This window comes from Crinia signifera, chromosome 6 (assembly GCF_055691185.1).
Source record: "Crinia signifera chromosome 6, ASM5569118v1, whole genome shotgun sequence".
NCBI classification, from domain to species: Eukaryota; Metazoa; Chordata; class Amphibia; order Anura; family Myobatrachidae; genus Crinia; species Crinia signifera.
In genome coordinates, this window is record NC_139222.1 from 210,588,810 (window position 1) to 210,612,519 (window position 23,710).

At 41.2% G+C, this 23,710-nt stretch overlaps 1 protein-coding gene and 1 long non-coding RNA gene across 5 annotated transcripts in view; one reads left to right on the plus strand and one right to left on the minus strand.

The window, feature by feature from the left end:
• LOC146008930 (uncharacterized) overlaps nt 1-5,869 on the minus strand; it is a 187,241-nt gene extending 181,372 nt beyond the window's left edge. Inside the window, exon 1 of the long non-coding RNA XR_014444586.1 lies at nt 5,772-5,869. This is a non-coding gene — a long non-coding RNA (uncharacterized LOC146008930). The remainder of the gene's footprint in view (nt 1-5,771) is intronic.
• The window catches only part of SLC39A11 (solute carrier family 39 member 11), a 400,550-nt gene that overhangs the window by 116,654 nt on the left and 260,186 nt on the right, over nt 1-23,710 (plus strand). The window lies entirely within an intron of this gene.

Here is a 23,710-nt window from a genome sequence, read left to right on the forward strand (position 1 = left end):
TTGGGAAAGCCAATCCCGGGATCCCGGGATTGAGCATTTTTCAATCCCGAATCCCGGGATTGAAAAAATGCCCCGGGATTGGCTTCCCTATGTGTAACTGATGTGTGACAGTTATGTAGGGTGATGTATAGATTAGATCTGAGATTTTGAATTTGCAATTATGTGTAATTTAAAAAAACAAAACTAGAGCAGCTTACGATGACCTAACCACCGGATAGACCTTTTTACTGTACCTTCAGTTCATTTAGTGGCTTAATTTGCTGAAAACACTAAAATATACACATACCTGTATTAAAAGCCATTAATACATTTCCTATGGCCTCTGGCAGCCTTCATATATTACTTTTCAGTATTATTGCCCGCTTTTTTGGGAACTTGCCATGGACGGAGAGTAATTGGCGGCAAATAGTGTTGGGAGAGGTAGAAATCTGGGGAGTGTATGTGTGTGTGTGGGGCGGGGGTGATGTTTAAACGGATGACAGGCACAAGTTGAGCATGGACTATTATGAAGTATTGATGGATTGCCATTGAATTAGGTTTTTGAAGAAATGTAGGCATATCTTCCTCTGCTGGTGGGGAAAATAGGCAGAGGGTGTTGGTACCTGGAACTGGACAGTCACTAGAGCCATGAAGGAACAGCCACCTATGGAAGCAACTGCAAGTGTGGACAAGGTATGTACAGAAACATTAGCAGGCTGTGCAACTCTGGTAAAATAGCCAGCGCCAACAGGGTGGACAGGCAAAAAGGGCACCGTTTTGTAACCTGATCAGGTCAAGCTGAACTAGGGGCATTTATTTACTAAAAATTAAGTGGAATGAGTGGAGGGAACAGGCTGGGCAGAGCCCACTAGGGAGGAGAGAGAAGAGCATAGATGCAAGATGTAACAAGAAGAGGAAGAGCATAGATGGAAGAGGTAACAAGAAGAGGAAGAGCATAGATGGAAGAGGTAACAAGAAGAGGAGGAGCATAGATGTAAAAAGAGGAGGGCATAGATGCAAGAGGTGACAAGAAGAGGAGGAGCAAAGATGCAAGAGGTGACAAGAAAAGGAGGAGCATGGATGGAAGAAGTAAGAAGAGAAGCTGGAAAAGATTAAATGGCAAAGGAAGCAGGAAGGAATGTCAGCAAAGAGGTTATAAAAATAGAAAAAAAGCCATAAAGCAAGAAGCTGAAAGAAAGACCATACCTAATGAAATGTATCTATTTGTGCTCATAGCGGCACACTTTTAGAAGCATAGCCACTCACCGGACAAAGGTAAATCCCTCCGCAAACAAGGTGTTTATTCGACAATAAATCTTACCCCTCTTTTATACAACCTAATGGCTACACAAGTCAACCTGTCCATCACAGTTGTGACTTCATGACACATTCTATTAAACTGTCCCCAAACCCAAGTAGCCTATGGTTGAATTTATTGAAAGCGCTCCATTTTGTTTCCAATAATCTGCTGTCGCCACCAGGAATGCACATTTTCAATGATGAAAAGCAGTGCCGTCTTGGGTACACATACAGTAATATGTAGACATACAGACCTTGTTTTTAAGGCAGTCAATTGTGTGACCCTTGTAATGAATACAGTATGTGATTATGTACACAGCTTTTAGCTTGAATTTTGGACAGGTCTATAATAAAAATCGAGCAACTTCATATTTGATCTTTTCACACTAAAAACCTTTTAGTTTAGTGGTGTTAGCAGGAATCTGATTATACATCTGGTGCTTGTAGAGAAGGGCGAATAATGCAGTGCCGTGCATTATTGCAGTACGTGATTAGATTTGCAAGCTGTCAGCCATATACCCATTCTTGTTTATTACTATTGCTATTATTAGTGTTGACAACATAACATTTTTGTTGTGATGAAGAATTCTTTGTTAAAAGGGTTGACAGGTTATATTTATGGTCTCCCCTGCTGTGTATTATTATTGCCTCTTCCAAATTGCTTGCTGCCTGGCACTCAGCTACAACAGGCAAGTTGCAGCCATTTTGTCAACCTACATAAATGAATACAGTTATGCAAGCTAGGCATTTGTTAATGGTAGATGAGAACCAACAAAATGGTTGGAATTAATTGGGTGACAGCAGGATTTATCACATTTGCATCGCACATTTCCAAAATGTCAGACTAACCTCTATTAAGGACCATCAGCATGTTGTTACCAGTCAATAAGCACTGATAATTACAGCTCCTGACTTCCACACTGTTGACACTTGCTAAAGGCTCTACTGGTGTATGAAATATTTAAGGGTTATAGTGAAATGTGTTGATATTTAACCAGGCTTGAAAGGTGGCAGGCCTTCATAGTAGAATGGTCGGTGTGAACTCTTTTTGACAAGTTTTTAGACCCAGGAGGATGGATTAACACTTCCCATTGCTTTCTGCAGACACGGGCAGAACGTGTGTGGTGTGTGTCTGTCCTGGTCTTTCTGTATATAGGGGCAAGTGTCTTTTTATTTATGGTCATGTGATGAAATGCATTTGGTCTGCCATAGATTTACAATATAGATTATTCATAATAATTTACTTATTTGAAATTACTTTATAGTATTTAAACATCTTATACGTATATATTTAAGGCTTCTATTTTTAGAATTAAATATAAAAAAAAATATACTGTAATGAAAGAATAGGTACTTTGTAAGTCAATGACATGTAGATAGCCTCTTTGGGGACGATCCAATGATCTTATGGATGCGAGTCATCGCGGCAGCTGTCTCTCTTTATAGCTGCCTAAATTTATAGAAAATTGAATTTTGGATATCGGATTATTCCATATTTCAGAATATTTTTATATTTCAATTATGTATTTTGAAGTATCTTGCATTTATGTTGTATAAACACAACAACACAAATATATTTTATCTGTGCATAAAACAAGGTCTCAAAACATGAAACAAAGTTTGTTTCAGGTACTGAATTTGAATGCCAAGCAATCATTGTCTTGCACATATATAGTGCCAGTTACATGCCATGTCATCAGTAGTGCTGTTACGAATGTCCCCAGTAGTTTTTTTTTTCTTTTCACTTTCTGGAATGTATAGTGTTCGGAATAATTTGGATAACTGATATTTGGATAAGGGATACTCAACCTGTAATTTGATTGACCGCTTTGATCTGGGATTTTTTTTTTTCATATGGGAAACTATTTTATATGCGCATTACTTCCCGGCAATAATTAGACTGGAGAGCATATCTATGCCAAGCATGACTAGTGACTCTGAAACTGATCAGTCATGGGTAATGTACTGCATTTACCTGCCCGTGCCAGATAAAACATGGGTTGTACAAAAGTCACAAACAAGAGCTTAATGAAACAGTGGAAAGAAAAATGCACCTGCTGAAATATGTTTTAAAATGCATATATTTTGTAGATGTTAATTGAGAGAATATTAATAGTGAGATATGCACTCCCTTTCAAAAGTTTGGGGTCACCTAGATATTCCCTCATTTTTTAAAGAAAAGCACTGTTTTTTTTCCCAATCAAGATAACTTTAAATTAATCAAAAATACACTTTATACATTGTTAATGTGGTAAATGACTACTAGCTGCAAACATATGCTATTTAAAGGGTTAATAACATAGGTGTATAGAGGCCCATTTCTAACAACCATCTCTCCAGTGTTCTAATGGTACATTGTGTTTGCTAATCACGTTAGACTAATGGATGATTAGAAAACCCTTGAAAACCTTTGTGCAATTATTTTAGCACAGCTATGAAATGGGTTTGCTCATTAGAGAAGCTATGAAAATGGCCGTCCTTTGACCTAGTTGAGTATCTGAAGCATCACATTTGTGGGTTTGATTATACTCTCAAAATGGCCAGAAAAAGTGAACTTTCATGTGAAACTCTACAATCTATTCTTGTTCTTCGAAGTGAAGGCTATTCCATGTGAGAAATTGCCAAAGTTCTAACCAGAGTAGAAAGAGAAGTGGGAGGCCCCAACTGAGCAAGAAGACAAGTACATTAGAGCAGGGCTTGACACATTTTTTTGAAAATCTGGGAGCCAGGATGAAAGTGTAGGAGCCAGACAAACTAAGCATAGAGGTAGTGCGCGCCTGTAAAAATATTTTTTTTTTACAACAAAGTGCCTATTACACATGTCACACACCCATTACATGTTATTCAACATGCCATAATGCCCATTACACGTTATGCCGCACACCGTAATGCCCATTACAGATTCTACAAAACACTGGCATGCCCATTACACATTAAGCCACACTGTAATGCCCATTACGTATAATATCACACGCTGTAATGCTTAGTACATATTATGTCACATAAGTGCCGCTTAACGACATGCTCATTGCTACAGGCTGCATGCCCTTTGTCAGGGGAAACATGCCCTTTGCCAGGGATAACATGTGGTTTGCCAGGGGTTGCACGCTGGAACCCGGGCTCGTCCAGCAGCAAGAGGCAATGGGGGCTCAGTGCATGGTGCACCGGAGAGCAGAGGTGCGGCTGTGAGGCCAGGGGAAAGACCCCTGTTTGTGAAGTGGGTAGTAGATGCTGTCTCCCTCACTGATTCACATAGCAGGAGAAGCAGGGACTCTGCGGAGATTCAGTGCCCGATGTCTGTAAGGGTGACGCAGGGAAGGAAGATCAGGTCTCAGGCCACCCTGCAGTGATTGTGTGGGGCACCGGCAGCGCTGCGGATATTTATTGGCTGATGCAGGAGTCAGGACCAGGTGCATTTTAAAAATGTGTTCTGTCGCCGCTGCAAAAAGTGATTATTTGCTACTAATCCTGCTGGAAACGCCCTTAACATTCCTGTAAAGTACTTGCTACCCTGACTAGGCAGATGCTGCTGCTGCGTAACAATATACTGTAGCTGGTGGCGCACAAACATAGGCTTAACTTTGAGGTGGCCTGTAGTGATGCAAGTCAAATCCCCACTGCAGCAGAATCATCTACCACACATACCAGTCACCATATAACAGTAACCACTTTCCATATACCATCCCCAAATAATCTTAGCACCATAATAACAAATCCTTAATAACATTATTACCATCTCCCCAAGACATTTACAGGAACTGTCGGCCTCTTGTACTTAATGTACTATAGCTCAGAACACACAGTGCGTAACATGCAGGTGATGTCGGAGGAAAGTGATTGGATGTAAAGGAAGTAATATCTGTCTTTATAAAGTACCTCCCACTTTATGTAGGATCAGTGTGGCAGGCCTCTTTTAACTTGTCATTTATTCATTTTCTTATAGGTATATGTTAAATCCATAAAACATTATGCAAATATGATGGGGTTTATTGACTATGGGATTTATATTGAAGATGAGGTGTTGCTATGGGCAACTAATCACAATTGTCTTATTTATTTAGTACCGTCTAAAAGATAATAAGATCTGATTGGTTGCCCAAAGCAAAATCCTATCTTCAGTAGAACTCCCATCTTAGTAAATAAACCCCTACCTGTTTTAATGCTGCACTGTCATAATGAGAAAAGTGACAGTAACATGATACCAAGGATCCTACCACTGACCAATGCCTACAAATTAAATTGAAATGAAAACGCCTATGAGCATCTTCCTTACTATCCAAGTAAATGGAGCTACACGTTAGGAATTCCCCAGTACCGTGTCACATTGCTTCAAATACACTCCAAATAATTGTCCTTATAAACGTAGGAAAAAGAAAATGTTTACGTCACCTTTTGTTTTTCATTTGTCCATTACCTTTTATACCGACATCTCCCTTGTTGTTGATACCAAGGAACAACAGTTTACGCTTACGTACTTATCCCCTGTGATTTACCTTTCTGCTTAAAAGAAGCTGTGCAATTCATCATCTTAACATGAGCGATCAATGGAGAAAGAGCCCTGTCACTTGTTCCCTTGTAGGGATGTAAAGAGACGCTGGGCAGCTTCGCATTTGTCTCTGTCTGTGTGTTTTACCACCTCCTCCTCCCTGCATCCCTGCGGCTTTGTGATTTCTCGCAGATTTCTAAGTTATTTGTTCAATTAACTTCCTTAATCTATTTGCTGCCGCAGGTGACGATGTACCGTTTTGGCCTCTGCGGCATTCTGTGGGTTAATTTCAATGTCTTAACTAATTAAAGTGAAATTTGCTGCTCTGAAGAAATGATCTGTTGTGGTAAAGCTTGAGACAGATTGCAGGAACAGTTGGCAACTGACAGAAGTTGTGTGGTTGGAGTTCTGTCCTGATAGCCGCTAATCAGTTGCCTTGGCGGACAACATAAAGCAGTCACAGCTTCCTACCATTAACCTGTCTCCTCCACTTCACAGCCTGCATGCATCTTATGGTCTGTTCACCAGCCTATTTTATTTATCCAACTTTTAATAGCTCAATTTAGAGTGCAAAGGACATTGGGTTGGTCTAGAGCAGTAAAATATTTTATTATCTAATGTGTAATACGCTATTTGGACAAAAGCACAGCATTTGAATATCGCTTCTAATTGTAGTACTATGCATGTCCTTTTCAGCTATACTCATTGCTTGCAAGCATAAAAATCAAGCGTACAACCATGTCATTTGCATTCAATAAAAGAATGTATTCAATGCGTATAAGAACTACCGGTATATCTGCTGTAATGTAATAATGTGTATAATTCTCTTACTGGGCCATGTGTACTAAGCTTGAACAGTGATAAACCACCAACCAATCAGCTCCTAACTGCCATGTCACAGGCTTTTTTTTTAAATGACAGGTGGGAGCTGATTGATGGTTTATCACTCTCCATTTTATCACTTTTCAAGGCTTAGTACATCTCACCCAATGTACTGTTGCTCAGCCGTGAGTGGGGTGAAGTGCAGGGATGCGCAATAGACTGTACTACCTATGTATATAGCTGTGTGCCGCAGTCAGTGCACATCCCACACAATATAGAAAAACCTTTGACTACTCACTATTTTAATAGCTTTTAAAGTGTAAAGTATACACAGCCTTTCTGAACATAAGTCGGCTACTGTGCCAGTGGTATCACACCTATTACAACTCACTTTATGTTAGAATGTAATTAGAACTGGAAGTATCCTCAATGTTATAAATATTTTGCTTACATTTTTGGGGATGTTAATGGTTAAACTTGTGATGTGTTGGATACAAGTCGTGTGACCTTGCTGTACTGGAAGCCCAGAAGAATGGTTTCCCTCACACTGTAAAACCTTCAGGCCTTGCATGGTGATATTTAGGTGTCAATCTGCCTGTTTAGATGTGTGAAATACTTAAGATTTGAAGTTCTCCTAGTCTCACTGCAATGATGCCCGACACTCTTCTGCTCCTATAGCAGCATCAAAATCTGGATGTATCCATGGCAACCACTGAAATGTCCTTGGAGTGTGGTAGAAAAGCAAATACCAGTTAGAAACATTTACCCTTCCCCCAAAAAGCACCTGAAACTGTTTTGATAACTTGGAATACTTGTCCTGTGTGTGTTTGTTTTTCTTTTGTGGGAAGGGGATGGTAGATCCAAGAGAGTAGTCTATATGACTATTTTTATAGTAATCCATCAAGGTGTCACTTTCACGTTATCTCACCATTCACTATTGGGAATATCTGGGGTGCTATAAAGCGTTATGCTGGGTACACATTAGTATCCCTTTCACATCCCTAAGCCAAGAGAGACCCAGCTTCGACACTTTAGCATTCGCAATTATACAGAGGGCAACCAGGATTTAACCCTTCTTATAAGCCGGGTTGAATTGCCTGGTCGGTCTACCAGGTTATATGCTTTGTTGCTTTCACACCCGGCACCTTGACCTGGGTCAACACGTCAGCAATGCGGCAATATCCCAGTCCAAGGATCGGTGTGAATGATAGGATAGTAAAGGTTGACAGATTGGCCATCCTGATGACCACCCTACCTATATCATGATTGGTAAGTGTTTACACACTTAGCCATCATCGGGCTGATGGGTCATTCCTGGCATCGTAACTGAGCGGATATTTACATGTACTAGCCAAGGAGGGTTACCACCTCATCCCTTTAATTCCAGACACATATTAATTACACAGGTTCTGTGGCTGGCTGACTTCAAGACTCCATTTCACCTGGTTTTAAACTGCCACAGAACCTGTGTAATTAATATGTGTCCGGAATTAAAGGGATGAGGTGGTAACCCTATAGCCAAGTTGTGATATCAGTCACTGGCGACCTCTGCAGCAAGTGTTCCTGTGGTCGGCCGTGCTGGCACGGCCAGCACAATATTTCTGTGAAAGACGTCGATCAGACATATCCCTGATACATACCTGCCGACACTCCCATGATGTATCGGCCTATGAGTGTGAGCCTAAGTAGAAAACCTTGGTTCTTAGCTTTCCATTTAGGCTAATTGTTCACAATCAAGCTTCTTTCACTGCAGTTGCCTCAGGATCTGTTGTTGTGCATGAATGCAGGTAAATGCATAGATACAGTAGATCAGTGGTTCCCAACCTTTTTTCTCTCCCGTACCCCTTGATTAGGTTTTTCATTTATAAGTACCCCTCCTCTCAATTTGAAATTTCCACAGTACTTATGAGTGGAAGTCAGCAGTATGCGTGTCCTAATATTAAGGAGTAGCTGTGGACTAGTATATGGTCAGGAATCAGGTCCGTCTTTGTCTGGCCGCTGGCTGTGTATTGTCTCTAGAGTTCCCGTTAACGCCTGTAGGATTAATGCTTCTTCCACCCATGTCAGTGCGGGGCAGATGTTCACAGGTAGCTCTCAGTTAATTGCTGGTTGGGCAAAAGCACGAGGAGACGCTGATGACGCTGCCGATGGAACTGGAAATGACACAATGTGGCTTGTTTCCATGTCAATGGTAGACTTCTTTTGCCATTGGGAGACTTTTTCTTCCGCCATTACCAATATTATTTCCAAGTACCCCCAACTGGTCTGCAGAGTACCCCAGGTTGAGAACCACTGCAGTAGATTAACAGTTGCTTTGGCTTGCGGGGGGGGGGGGGGGAGCAAAGTGTGGAGAAGCATTAAGTACAGCACTTAGCTAGACATAAAAGAATATGATATATATATTTATTATTATTATTTTCATTTCTTTTACTATGGAGATGCTAATACTTGCTTCTAATTTTTATAGAGTGTTCATCTTTCATGTTTTCATTGCTATTGTTTTCTGTCACTTGGTTTAATGTAGTTTGTACCTTTTTTGTGTGTACAGTACCTTAGCTTGTGTGATGGCATGTATTACTACAAGCGAACAGAATAATAGAATTTCATCCTTGTGATGGGCATAGTTAGGATATTGGGATTACATTTTACTATGAGTAGATGTCAAGTTAGATGTGAGGTCCCACCCAGTAGTAGGGGCTATAGTACAGTTACATTGTCCATATACTATGGCCTTTGTAGTTCATGGACATAAAGCAGTGTCTAAATCAGATTGAAAGAAACTAGTAAATTAAATGCAGATTACTGAGAAGGCAGGCGGCGGGGAGCATACCCAGGATATTGCAGACTGCTAACCCCTAGCCCCAGTCATTTTAATGAAAAATTATCTTTGCCTTTGCTGAATTCAGATGGGAGCAGTGTTTTCGAGCGGAGAAAGCACAGCCGAGCTGTTTAATCTCCTGTTTACATCTAGACGCCCTTAATCCTGTGCTGCGTCTTTTTAAGTGGAGGATTTAGGGGGTGACAGTTTGTATCATCTGTGCCTCCAAGAAAGATTTGTTAATTAGACGTTTTGCTGCTGGCCTTGTCTGACAGTAACTAGTCTAGTCTGCACCAATAGCACACTGTTTGAGATTGTTTGCTCCCCGTGGGAGGGCAAGCTCATTAAACGTCACTTTCCTTTATTTATTTACAATTAAAAAGATAAATCGAAGGAAATGAAAACCTTTTTCCACGCTTGTCTTCAAATGTGTGGGGAAGAAACTAATAGATTCAGCACATTCTGTCGTTATGGGAATTTTTACAGAACAGTGCTTCCCTACAAATAATGCAATGTTCAGTTGTCATCGCAAAGCTGAGACATATGAGACCATAAAAAGCTTGGCCTATGCTTCTATGCAGCCAACCTCAATTCTACAAACTGCACTGCATTGCATGATTTTAAAATACTGCTCCTACCACTGAGGTTTAGCCAATAAGTAAAGCCCCTTACACACTAAGCGATTGTTTAAACAATATAGCTAATTTCCTCTGTTCTGAGCGATATTGTTTAAAATATTGCTTAGTGTGTATGCCAAATATAATCATGCAGATGTGCTCCAGCGGGTCTTTAACCTTGCCTGTATAGACGAGGGAGTACATTGCTAACGAGATCTGCAGCATGGCCACCGCCCCCCCCCCCCCCTGTCACTCCCTCTCACCAGCATCGTCAAGTGTGTCTGCACTTGCCAATGCTGGCACTGCACTGGGTCCCCGCTGCCTCTATTATTGCTGGATACACACATCACCGGCCTCTACTATCCTTAAACATACCCCCCCCCCCCAAATAGCCACTTTTCTGAGTCAACCCTAACTAGATTATCTATTGATGCCTTTGACTTTCTTTCTCCTCTTCTCTGTCTTCTCAACCATTATTTACCTAATCTGCCCTGACAGGCACTCTACCTTTAGGACATTTGCCCTCACCACTACCCTTTTTTCCCCCCAAGGGAATGATAGTCTTCTCTTCAACCTTGGCATGCCACTTTGACCCACGTTGTCCCAAAAATATTCTCTGCTGAGTACATCTGGAGTAAATCACACTTTTTCATAAGCTTTCTCTCCTTTACAGTTCTACTTTGTCACTTTCTACTCAAATACTATTTAAGTATAATTTATTTCAATGGCTAACGTCTTTTTGCAGACTTCAACCTCATCCTATACCTTCCTCCTATTTCCCTTATTGTAGTTTGCTTTGCCACATAATGAGTTTGTCTATCTCCAAATCAATTCCACTTTTATCCTTAATATCTCCGTTAGGGGCAAATGTACTATCCATTGAAGAGTTAAGAAGAGAGATAAGCTACAAACAAATCCGCTCCTGTCATTTTTTTAAACACCACCTGTAACACAGAATGTAGGAGTTGGCTGGGAATATATCTCTCCATCGCTCTCAGAGAATTAATACATCTGCACCATAATTCAACTCTCTACTCCTATTACTACAAACTCAAATTGTCTTTCATTCTGTCTCAGGGGTATAAAACCACTCTATTCCTTATCTCCACTCTTCATTTGCCCTCTCAACCACATTTCTTGTCATCTACACTTGTTCCTTTCTCCTGACATCTCCAAAATTGCCAAATTGAACAACTTATCTGTACTTCCTTGTACCTTCCATTAGTCCTTTAAATATACTCTGATCTCTGCATTCTTAAGAAGCTATCCCTTAACCCTGCCCTTTTCTAACTGGTACTCTGTAACTTCCCTCCATTAGCTGGTTTACAGCATCCGATCTCCTTCCCTTACACTCATTCTCTTCTAGGTCCAGTACATTCATGCTTCTAATCTCTCCATTCTACTGAAACCTTCCTCACCAATGTTACTGACAGAAAAAAAATCTCCTTACAACCAAATCCTAGGATTAATACTTCTATTCTTATAGAACCTCATGTTCGCATTTCACACTGGGGTCGATATCTCCTACAAGTCTTCCAGAACCTTCTCCTGGTTCACACCTACTTATCCAGCCACACTCTTTCTATCTCAGGAACTATTTCCACTTATGTGAATGACTGAAACATTGGCCCTTATTCTGGTTCACTCGTAAAGGCAAATTTCTTCACAAAAGGACAAAACCATGTGCACTGCAGGTGGGGCAGATGTAACTTGTGCAGAGAGAATTGGATTTGGGCGGGGTTTTACTTCAAAGTGAGATCTATATTGCAGTATAAAAATAAAGCAGTAAGTATTTTCCCTTTACAAAAACAAAATAACTCATCCAAATCTAATTCTCTCTGCACATATTACATCTGCCCCACCTGCAGTGTAAATGGTTTTGTCCATTTGAGAAGGAATTTGCCTTTGCAAGTGAACCAGAATAACCCCCATTATCTGTAAAGATCTGGGCAATATGTAAGCTATATAACGAACTGTTTAATAATAAATTACAATCTTGTCTTCAGAATTTCTGCATTAACCTTTCCAACCTCAGGAATACCTTCTCTTGCTTAATAAGTGTTTCAATCATCCTCCATCTATTCACTCAAGTCTACCAACTTTCTCCTCACTCTTCCAGCATCTGTATCCCACATCTCTTACCCATCTCTATCTGTGTGTGCACCCATTCCCCCTTTAAGATGTGAGCAGGTATCACCGTTGGGGTGGCAGGTCGGGACGACGATTGGCTTTTATGGCCAAATAACGTTACATCACCAAACTACGTGACCAAAGTTCTGGGTCAGTCCTTACTTCTCACTTCGATATTTTAAAATTATTAGAATCATACTTCACAGATCTTTACAAATCAACTTGAAAGATATCGATGATTTTTTTGAAAATATAGGTTTACCTAGACTAACAACATCAGAGAGAGTTTAAATGATAAAATCACGGAACAGGAAATCCTACTTACTATTGAATCCCTAAAATTAAATAAGGCACCCGGTCCTGACTGATTAAATGCCAATTACTACAAAATTTTAAAGACTGATATAATTCCAACACTAACCTCTCTATATTGAGAAATATTTGATAACAAGTTGCCTTACTCCTCTTTTAATGAAGCCATAACTCTTTTACTACCTAAACCAGACAAAGCTGTTTCTCTGCTAGACTCATATAGGCCAATTGCACTATCAAATCAGGATTATAAAATTCGGTACTCTTTACCTAGAAGGGCGCCCATCGTGGGCATCGCATGTACATCGCATGCCATTATAATGGCATGCGATGCCCGCGATTTTACATAGAAATACATGTTAAAATGTAAATCGCGTCGGTCGCATCGCATGCGGCCAAATAATCGCATGCGATGCGACCGACGCGATTACCGCGATTTTACATAGGGATCAATGTTAAATGGCCCAATTGACCCGATTTTACATAGGGAACAATGTTAAATGGGCCACAGACCCCAAATAGCCACCCTGAAGTGTGAAATGGCCCCCCCAATTGTTAACGCCACCCCACGATCAACGTCAACCCGAAGCGTGGCGAGCCCGCGAGGGGCGGCGGTACGCGTCCTCCGACCTTTTCATACCCCCACTATCCACGTCGGCGTGGAGTTGAGAATAAAATTGTGGCGAGCGCAGCGGATACCTGTGAAGCCCGCGAGGGGACGCGGATACCTGTGAAGCCCGCGAGGGGACACGGATACCTGTTAAGGCATCCGCGTCCCCTCGCGGGGCTCGCTGCACTCGCCACACTTTCTATTCTCAACTCCACGCTGACGTGGATAGTGGGGGTATGAAAAGGTCAGAGGACGTGTACCGCCGCCCCTTGCGCGTTTGCTGCGCTCGCCACGCTTCGGGTTGACGTTGATCGTGGGGTGTAGTTAACAATTGGGGGGGCCATTTCACACTTCAGGGTGGCTATTTGGGGTCTGTGGGCCATTTAACATTGTTCCCTATGTAAAATCGGGTCAATTGGGCCATTTAACATTGTTCCCTATGTAAAATCGTGGTAATCGCGTCGGTCGCATCGCATGCGATTTTTTTGGTCGCATGCGATGCGACCGACTCGATTTTTTTACCTTGCGATGCCTAAGATCAAAATCGTGGGCGCCATTCTAGGTAAAGAGTACCTAAAATTCTAACTAAAATACTACCTAACAGATTGAAGGGAATGATGCGAAAACTTTTAACCCCACACCAATTAGGTTTTACAACAGATTGACATTCAGTTTTGGAAATTTGTTCAGCCATAGCAGTAATAGCCTCCTCCTCAAACAATGCTGCCACACCCACAGTAGTGTTAATCTTAGATTCCAAGAAGGCCTTCGATAAAATCCTATGGGAATATCTCTTCAGAATCTTAGAAATATAGAGGTTTTGGACTTTCATTTATACACTTAATCAAATATTTATATCACATCCTTCTACTAGGTTGTTAGTTAACGGTCTTCTCGGCAAATCCTTAATAATGCAGCGGGGAACACGAAAGGGCTGCCCATTGTCACCTTTGTTATTCAACCTAGCGTTGGACCCTTTACTACGCCACCTACAACAATAGACAATCCTACAAAGAGCCAAAATTGGATCTCGGGAGCTGAAATTGCAAGCTTTTGCGGATGACTTGTTGATATTTATCTCTAATCCCGAGACGAGACTAAAACCTCTTTTCGACATTCTTCACCAATATGGTTTGCTTTCGGGATTTAAGATTAATCTTTCAAAGTCAAAAGCATTAGCGTTAGGTAGCCATCCTTATAAACCAGATGCCTCTCTTGGAGGACTTAAAGTGGCCTCTTCCCAGATACAGTACTTAGGAATTACACTGACCAAAAATATTCATAATCTTTACTACACAAACATAACTTCACTTATTACAAAAATCGGCGTGGAGCTGGAGGGATGCCCACATTTACCACTATCATACTTGGGTAGAGCCAATTTAATTAAATTAATACATTTTCCAAATCTCCTTTATCCTCTCCAAGTTCTCCCACTTACTCTATCTGATGAAAAACAAAATTACAGATCTTTTCAGAAATTTCATATGGTCAAAAAAAAGAGCGATGACCGGCTTAAAATTTTTACAGAGAACCAGAACAGAGGGAGGGATCAACTTTCCTAACATTAAACTATATAATCAAGCAGCTATATGCAGATACATTAAAGATTGGATCCATCACAAAGATCAATATACCAATTATACTTTGGAACAACAGCTCCTTCCAACTCTCAACTTAACATGTCTTTTACATCTACCCAAGTGTGAGCTGCCTACACAGGTATTGGAAAATCCTCTCCTTATGTCAACATGGTCCACATGGCACACAATACGTAACAAAGCTAAACTACATACCCTATATTCTTTACACCTCCCTTATTTGGACAATGACCGTTTCCAACATGGCGAGGCAGCACAACCATTTCAGTCATGGAGCTCCCAGGGATTACACTCCATTAGACAACTTGAAAACCAAGAAACAAAAAAAACACTTACGTACAGGCAAAAATCCCACTATGACTTCTTACCACCATGTAACCTAGCTTTTCTCCAAGCCCAGCACTACACCAATAAGGTGATAACATATCTAAGTGCAGCTGATTGGGATAACCAACTCGATAAAGCTCTTTTGAATGTAGGTTGCTCCAGAAGAGCTATAACTTATTTTTATCAAATACTAAGAGTGCCTTCTTATGCTGGTCAATTCCAAACGGGTATCACAAAGTGGCGGTCATTCTTCCCCAACCTAGATGAAAAACTATTCTAAAAACCCTATTGTATTCCACCAAAACAATATCTGCCACGTCCTATAAAGACATGTTTTAAAAAAAAAATATTTTACAGGGGATATTTATCTCCCCATCGCTGCAGTTTAATGGGTCTAACTAATTCCTCGACGTGCCCTAAATGTAACCATTCTGATGCAAACTTATACCACTGTCTATGGGAATGTACAGCTATTCAACGATTCTGGATAACAGTTAGAAAATTTGCAGTGGATCATTTAGTAAATTACTTACTGTTAATACCAGATTGGGCCATTTTGGGGTAAATCTCAGTCGGCTGTAAGAGGTTGTTATTGTTATATTCTTCGGTAGCGAAGAAGTGCATAATACAGCAGTGGATATCTGCCACACCTCCTTCATTTCTTATGTTTAAAGAAAAATTATTTCAAATATTTAAACTCAAATGGACTGAAACAATTCTCCATAAGGAAACCCAAACAAAACTTTTTTTCGAGGTATGGGAAAGCTACATACTGTAGATACATTACCAATGGAGACTAAATAACAAATACATAAGTGCTTCCACAAAACTCTCTGGTATGAGACCAGAATACTTTTACAAGACCCACCAATTACCTAATCATAAAAGGAGATGGACATCTTGGACACGCATGCCCCTCCCTCCCCCTCCTTTTCATTCTGTTTTTTATAGTAATTTTGTATCTTTTTCCTTTTCATTTGATCAAAAATAATATGGTGTAAACATTGAAAAAAAGATTTCATGACTCTTAATACCACAAAAAAGCAGATAGACACGTTGTTTCAATTATTGTTCTCATTTATTGAAGTTTGTTTTGCATAGAATCAATACCTATAGAAATTGTTTAATACATTGTAAATGTAAATAGGAAAAAAATTGAAAATGTTTGCACTATACAATAATGTTCAATGTCATTTCATAGTCTATTTCATCCTTTGCAATAAAAACAATAAAAAAAAGTGAGCATGCTTCTCTCCCCATTGTTCTCTACATAATTGTGTATTCCCAGCATTGTCATTATATATATGTGTAAAGTTTGCGTGTTGTCTGTACTAGTATGTACCAATGTAAGTACTGCATGTGTCATCCCTTGTGCTGTGCTAATTTTGACAACTGTTCATTTTAACGTGGTAGATGCTTTTTTCCCTTTTAATTGACCTTAGCAACCCTCAAAGTCAATAACGGTGAGTAAAAAGCCTTCAAGCCATTACGGCCGGTATGCTCCTCTTCACAAGGAATGATAACAAAGACTCCACTTGCCTGTATGTGATTATTTTTACCTTACATGGATTAAAATCCATCTGCAGATGGTCTTTTATCCTCTGTGCCAGCTTCACACTTTTCAGGGTGATCCAAGTCAAGTTCTTTCTTAACAGTAATGGGAAGTAATAGTCACCTGGTTTCTTTCCCAGAGGTCTTGTTGTTTAATTTAGACAATTGCTATAAAATATATATTAATAGAGCTTTCTATGTTGGAATGCATTTGGAGTTGCTTTAAGACACAATATAATGTTTTTAAATGCCGTGTAAACATGTTTGGTTGTTTCAAAACCTATCTCTAGCAAATGTGTTTGACCAGATGAACATTTCAAGGTACATCCACAACCACTTCTATAATAGATAATCATTAATATTCGAGATGTGCGGGTTCCATTTTATCCGGATTTACTCGGTTCTCAAAGCGGGATCTTATTGGTTATCCAAAACATGTGACAGTCATATATTTTAATATTTTTTTTATGCGCCTAATTTGGAAAGTATCGGTCTGCAAATTTCATTTAATATGTGCTACTGTATGTCCTGTTTTTTTTAGGGTGTTGTACAATAGGTCGATAAAGTCTAGGTTGACGCCAAAAGGTTGACCTGCACAAGTTCGACATATACAGAAGATTAACATGCAAATGTTCGACACATGAAAAGGTTCAAAATCAGTCTGGTTTTTTTTTCAGTGTCAATTTATAGATTTCAGCTCCTAGACCCAAATTAGTGTACCGTTTCCTCTCGCATTGTCATGATAGCCGTACTACTCAGTGGGAGAATTTTTTTAAATTTTTTTTTTTTTTAAACTCATGTGGTCCATTTCATGTGGTGTCCTATTGTCTGCCAACCTATCTTTCGGGCTCTGTTTTGGTAATCTATGCACATACTGAAAAGGCGATCATTGAATATTGGTATGGAAGAACAAATGATGATTGATTCAGATCAATATTTTCTTGACTACATACACTATTAGCATTACTTTTATAAACGACTACTAAGAATGATATTTATATACTACTTTTCTCCCAAATAGAGTTTCCATCTGACTTTCATGGGCTAACGTAGTTTGATTTCTTGTTCCCCATAGTGGTGCAACAAAAACGTGCAAGATTTCTGTTTTGTATTTGTCAGAGGTCTGCACAGCTATAGATTGTGTATTCTTATAGGATTCTACCAAAAAGTACTTTACAAGTCACATGATACACAGAAGGCATACCTCCCAACTTCAGTCCGGATGAAATAGGGACACCGCGCGAGCGTCCGAAAAGTTGGCGGGGCGTATGCAAATGAGGACGCGGCTTATGCTAATTAGCCACAACCTCATTTTCATACGAGAATAGACGCTGTGCGCATGCGCACAGCGTCTATTCTACTACATTGGGGGGTCTCCCAACTGCCACCCCCCGCAGCGGGATAATGCCTGCCGCGAGTGGGACAGCGGGACAGGACCCGAAAATCGGGACTGTCCCGCTGTAATCGTGACAGTTGGGAGGTATGCAGAAGGTGAGGTTGCCATCTTGTTTGCAGTATATTGATTAGAAGAGGCAAGGTAACTACATAGATACCATCATAATACATAAATGTACTTGAGCACTGTATAAAAACATAATTATTATTATAGCATTGCAATAGTTCCACAGCACCCATTTATAGAGTAAATAAATAAGCAAAACAAGAGTCTTAAGGTACCCATACACGGAATGTTTTCCCTGTACGATGCAATGCGTGCTCCCACGCACATCACATCGCACACCCTGTTCTTTTTGTAGTAGATCGCATCGCATCTAGTAGAAAATGTGTGCTGAGAACCACTCAATATATTCACCCAAAATAGGTTTCAGTCTAAATACTGGCAATAATGACACTTGATCTTTGATAAAGCCGCTGACAGACGAAAGCGGGGAAACGCGTCAGTCTGCAAATCCCTTCATCCATCTAACGCCGGCCGGCACACGGGAGCTGACTTGAACCCGGGCAGACGCTGCCTACAAAACAAGGTACTCTGGGAAGTAGCTACAGTTGCCATCTCAGCAATCTATGACTGCAATTCAGTGGAGCATCAATTAAAATCCATCCAGGAAACTAAGTCCTGTGACTAAAAACGCACTTTTAACCCCATTTTTTACAAATTATTCCAATTTTTCTTATCCCCTTACATCATTTTTAGATTTTTTTCTATTTTCTTTTTATTGTGTAAATGGTATACCATTCATTGAATGGTATAAGAAAATTTTATGTCTTTTTATACATTTGACTAATATAAAGTGATTTATTGGTACTTGTGTATTATAGCGGCGCCCATCACATCGCATACCAAAAGGCATGCGATATCGCGCAATGTCATACAATTTTAAAATTGTATGACATTGTATATGGCATACAATGCCATACAATGTGATGCGATAAAAAATTGTATAAGCACCCTAATGGGTGCTTACAATGTTAAATGCACCCCCACGCCACCCCCCACTATAAACGTGAACCCGAAGCGTGGCGAGCGCAGCGGTACGCGTCCTATGACCTTTTCATACCCCCACTATCCACGGCGGCGTGGAGTTGAGAATAGAAAGTGTGGCGAGCGCAGCAAGCCCGAAGCATAGCGAGCGGACGCGGATAACTATGAAGCGGACGCGGATAACCTGTGAAGGTATCCGCGTCCCCTCGCGGGGCTCACCACGCTTCGGGCTCTTTCTGTTCTCAACACCACGCTGATGTAGATAGTGGGGGTATAAAAAGGTCGTAGGATGCGTACCGCCACCCCTCGCGGTCTCGCTGTGCTCGCCACGCTTCGGGTTCACGTTTATAGTGGGGGGTGGCGTGAGGGTGCATTGAACATTGTAAGCACCCATATGGGTGCTTACACAATTTTTCATCATATAGGGGGCAAAAATCGCGCCGCATCGCATGCCATCGGGTGTATGGCATGCGATGCGATAAAAACATTGCACGACTAACATTGGGGGCGCCGCTATAATACACAAGTACCGCTTTATTAATTACTCTCCACTCGACTGTCTTTCAATTTTATTAACCTTACTAATATTAATTTTGTCATTATTGCCAGTATTAAGACTCAAACCTATTTTGGGTGAATATATTGAGTGATTCCCAGCGCAACTTCCTTGTCACTTGCTTGTCTTGTTTTTAGGGATTTGTAATCCCTTTGTAGTTAGCAGCTGGAACCCCGTTATACTAGTTACATTAGCGCTCAGTCTTTTTCTTGTTAGTAGAAAATGTATGCTGCTGTTGCCCACCACATGCTTTTTGTACTAGATCTAGTTAAAAAAGTATGGAGCACTTTTACACATTCAAGTCAATACAGGCAGGGCCGGTGCTAGGGTGTCCGCGCCCTCCAGCAAACCATACATTTTGTGCCCTTTCACATTACCATTGCAACAAGCTGCAGCCCGATTGTGGGAGTGTATGCAACATGCGATCCTATGGAGGATCTCGGGTGCATGTACATGTATGCATACACCATCTCAGTGCTGTGTCCGCAAAATGTTGCAGGCACTAAAGCTGCCCATACACACTGCGAGAATCCCATACGTTATGGGCTAGATCGCATCGCACGGCATGCATGCAGTGTGTGTGCGATGCGATCCGAAAGCAGTACAAAAAGTATGTGCAGCACTCGTAACTGAGGGGGAAAGGAAGGAGGAGATGGTAGAAGAGGGGAGGAGATAGAGGGAGTGTTAAGGACTGGCAGTGGCACTGGCACAGCACACTGAGAAGAGGGAAGGGAAGGAAGGGGAATCGGCGCTGTTGCCTTTTCGTCATTTGATTGACAGCTGACAGGCGCAGGGAGCAATGGGTAGGGGGCGGATCCGGACATGACCTGTCATCCAGGCATTCACAGACATTGCTACATGCCTCAGCGCAAGTGTCCGTGAGGAAGAGGGGGCAGACCACAGGAGGAGGACAGTGTGTGCGCAGTGCAGGGAGTTGCTCAGCCTCTCCATACTGCCGCCCGCTGTCACAGGCGCTGTGGGCGGCGTGCAGGAGGCAGTGACGGCTGAGGCAGCTTTAGCAGAGCAGGGAGGGAGACGGCGCCTTTCAGCATGGCACCTCCCTGCTTTGCAGGAGCTGCTGAGTGGGTAGTCCTGAATACAGGACAAGTATACAGGACAAGTACATACATTGCTGCATTAGCAGATAGCAATGAAATAAGTATCAGGTTGGTAAAAAACTGAGGGATTCGGTGCCATCGAGCAGAGTAGAAGATGGTTTAAGTAAGAAAAGGAAAAGCACATGAGGGGAGAGGGCCCTGCTTGTGAGAGCTTACGTTCTAAAGGGCAGGGGTCAGACACACAAGGGTGACATAGATAGATGGGGTAGAGGCAAAGGGTTAAGTTGGTTACACATTAGATGCTTTATGGAACAAACTTCCCTCCCATCTTATGAAAACTGAAAAGCCCCATAAAACACTAAGGAGATGTATGAAGCAGTGATAAGGGAGGAGAAGTGGTAAAGTCTTGGTGTCATCGTCTAGTCAACTTTTAACTGTCCCTTTTTTAAATTTAGCCTGTAACTTAACAACCAGGAGCTGATTGGCCGGTGATCAAGTACCAGGCACTTTATCACTTCTCCTCCCTTATCATTGCTTCATACATCTACCCCTTAATCGTCTGAGTGATCTCATTTAAATCAGTGGTTCCCAAACTGTGTGCCGTGGCTCCCTGGGGTGCCTCGGGACACATGTAGGGGTGTCCTGGGTTGGTGGTCCTGGACCAACTCAAATTATTAATGGTTATTTATGAGCAAAACCAGTGCAAGCAAATCATGCCCATTACTGCATAACTGACCCTAAGAATTGCATATAAACCCATCTCATTTTAATTTTTTTTGGCATAGTGGTGCGGTGAAAAAATTCTGATAGGGTTCCGTGATTCAAAAAAGATTGGGAACCCCTGATTTAAAGTTTAAAAAAAAGCAGGTATGCTCAATATCATTAACTATACACACTCCCGCACATAGTTATTGACCCCCCCCCCCTCACTGTCGTCTGTGCATGCAGCTCTAACTCACTATAGCGGCAGCAACCCGGGGATGTCACTCAGTGATATAGTTAACCAATATTGTATAGTGTGTATACCCTATCTCGTTTGCCCAATTATTGCTCATATTGTTTACATAATCTGTCTAATGTGTACTCCCCTTTAGGATCAGAGTTGGCTGGGTTTGGTGAAGAAGTGGGCTTCAGAGCCTACCTGTAGTTTTGTAGAGAAGGGGACAGGTAGAGAATTACAGAGAGAAGAGGCAGCATGTGAAATATCTTGGAGGTACTGTAGGAGTGGAAGGAGGTAATCAGTAGGCAGAAGAGGTGGTGTAAAACAAGTGAAAGTATTGCATCATTCATCACAAAAGATAAAATATATAATGAAAGAGAAAGTAACGTGCTATTCCAGAGGAATTATTTAGGGGGGTATTGAATCTTGGCCAATATTTCCGATAGTCGAAAATGTCATCCAGGACCTATTCAATCCCAGACATTTTCGGCCTTGCCTCGTCACTGCAGATTTTTCTATTTTAAAGTCGAAACTGCATTGTCAGAAACTGCTGCTAAATTGTTAAACTAGTGTCCATTTTTTGACAAAATAAAAGTATATTTGCCAATCCACGTTTTTTTTTCGACTTCGGCAGCAGCCCATAGAAGCTGAATCAGTCCCGGAGCCTGTACACTCTACATGACTGGTATCGGGATGGCGCATGCACAGTATCAGCCTCGGTACTGTACATGCGCATGCCCAGGATTCTATGGACTGCAGCCCATAGAGGCATACCGGAGGGAGGGAACACCTCCCAATGGGACTGCCTAGGGTGACTTGCATGTCTGACTTCCAATAGTCACAGTGGAGCCAGTTCAGTGTGTTTCTATTTTACTTTTTTAAATAAAAAATGTAACTGTCAATTGAGAATCAACATGATATGGGTACACTGGGTTTCAGAGGTGGGGGAGCCATATCAGTTACTGTCACTGTCTGTAGCACACTGGAACCCAACTGTCTGTACCTACTATCTTGTGAAATCAAAACAGGGCTTCCCGGTGGATGCGTAGACTCCCATCAGAGCAATATGATACAGCCCTGCTGCTGCATAACTGGTTAGGGAGTGGGTGAAGGAGGAGGCTGTCTCTGTATAAACTGAAAAGTCCACATTAGACTCCCAAGGCAATAGAAGCTAGCAGTTTGTCCCAATCATTAGCTATGCAGCAGCCACACTACCTAAAATGAGAATCTTATGTTAGGGTAATTAAGTGGTTGGTAGTATAGAGGCATTTTTGGATGACTGACGCTCTGACATTTTCCTGATTTTCCTTATTCTGCCAAAGAAATAATGACTGCCGAATAAGTATTGCAGAAATGTGTTAAACTGTAGTTGTAGAAAAAAATCTTATTACACTTTAGTGATTGGTGGGTTTGAAATGTGCACAGACATTTATGGTTGGTCGCATCTTTATTTTCACTGATATAATAACAACTATTTATGTCCTGCATTCAAAGCTGTTCTTCCAGGGAGGAAAAAAAGGGATTGGAGTCCTATAAGTATTTCCCCATGTGCACGTTTGCAACCTTTAACTAGTCTGCTAGTGCCAAACTAGACCTATTTTGGCTGATGCAGAGCTGGATGCAAAATGGATGTAAATGGAAAATGGGGCTGGCACGGTTTATTTAATGTGCAATAACAACTCTGTCTTGGACACCTGCCTCTTACCACCCACAATTTATCTATTACATGTATGCTCTTTTTTCACATATGGCCTGCATTATAATGCTGCTGTATTGCCCTATCTTACCCACTCTTGCAAAGGCAACTGACAGAATTGTCCAAAGCTGCATTTGCACACTTGCATGCACTATGCATCAGCCTCATAGCAGTGTGCCATATAAATATTAATTTGAGTACATTTTATTCTTGCATATCCTTTTTTCCTGTCACCCAAAGGTGCTCAGCATTGATGTGATGTCAGTATGTGGACGTTTGTGTGTCATATACCCTGTTATGTTGAGCCATGCTCCTCTTTGGATAGAAACCATTATGCATAAAATGAAGTCACAAAACCTTTCATAATAACATTTACCATTCCACCGATCTGTTTGTAACAAGAGTACATTATACTCCCCTTTCTCTACATCTTCTCATCTCTACTCTCTCTTTTCAAATGAATAC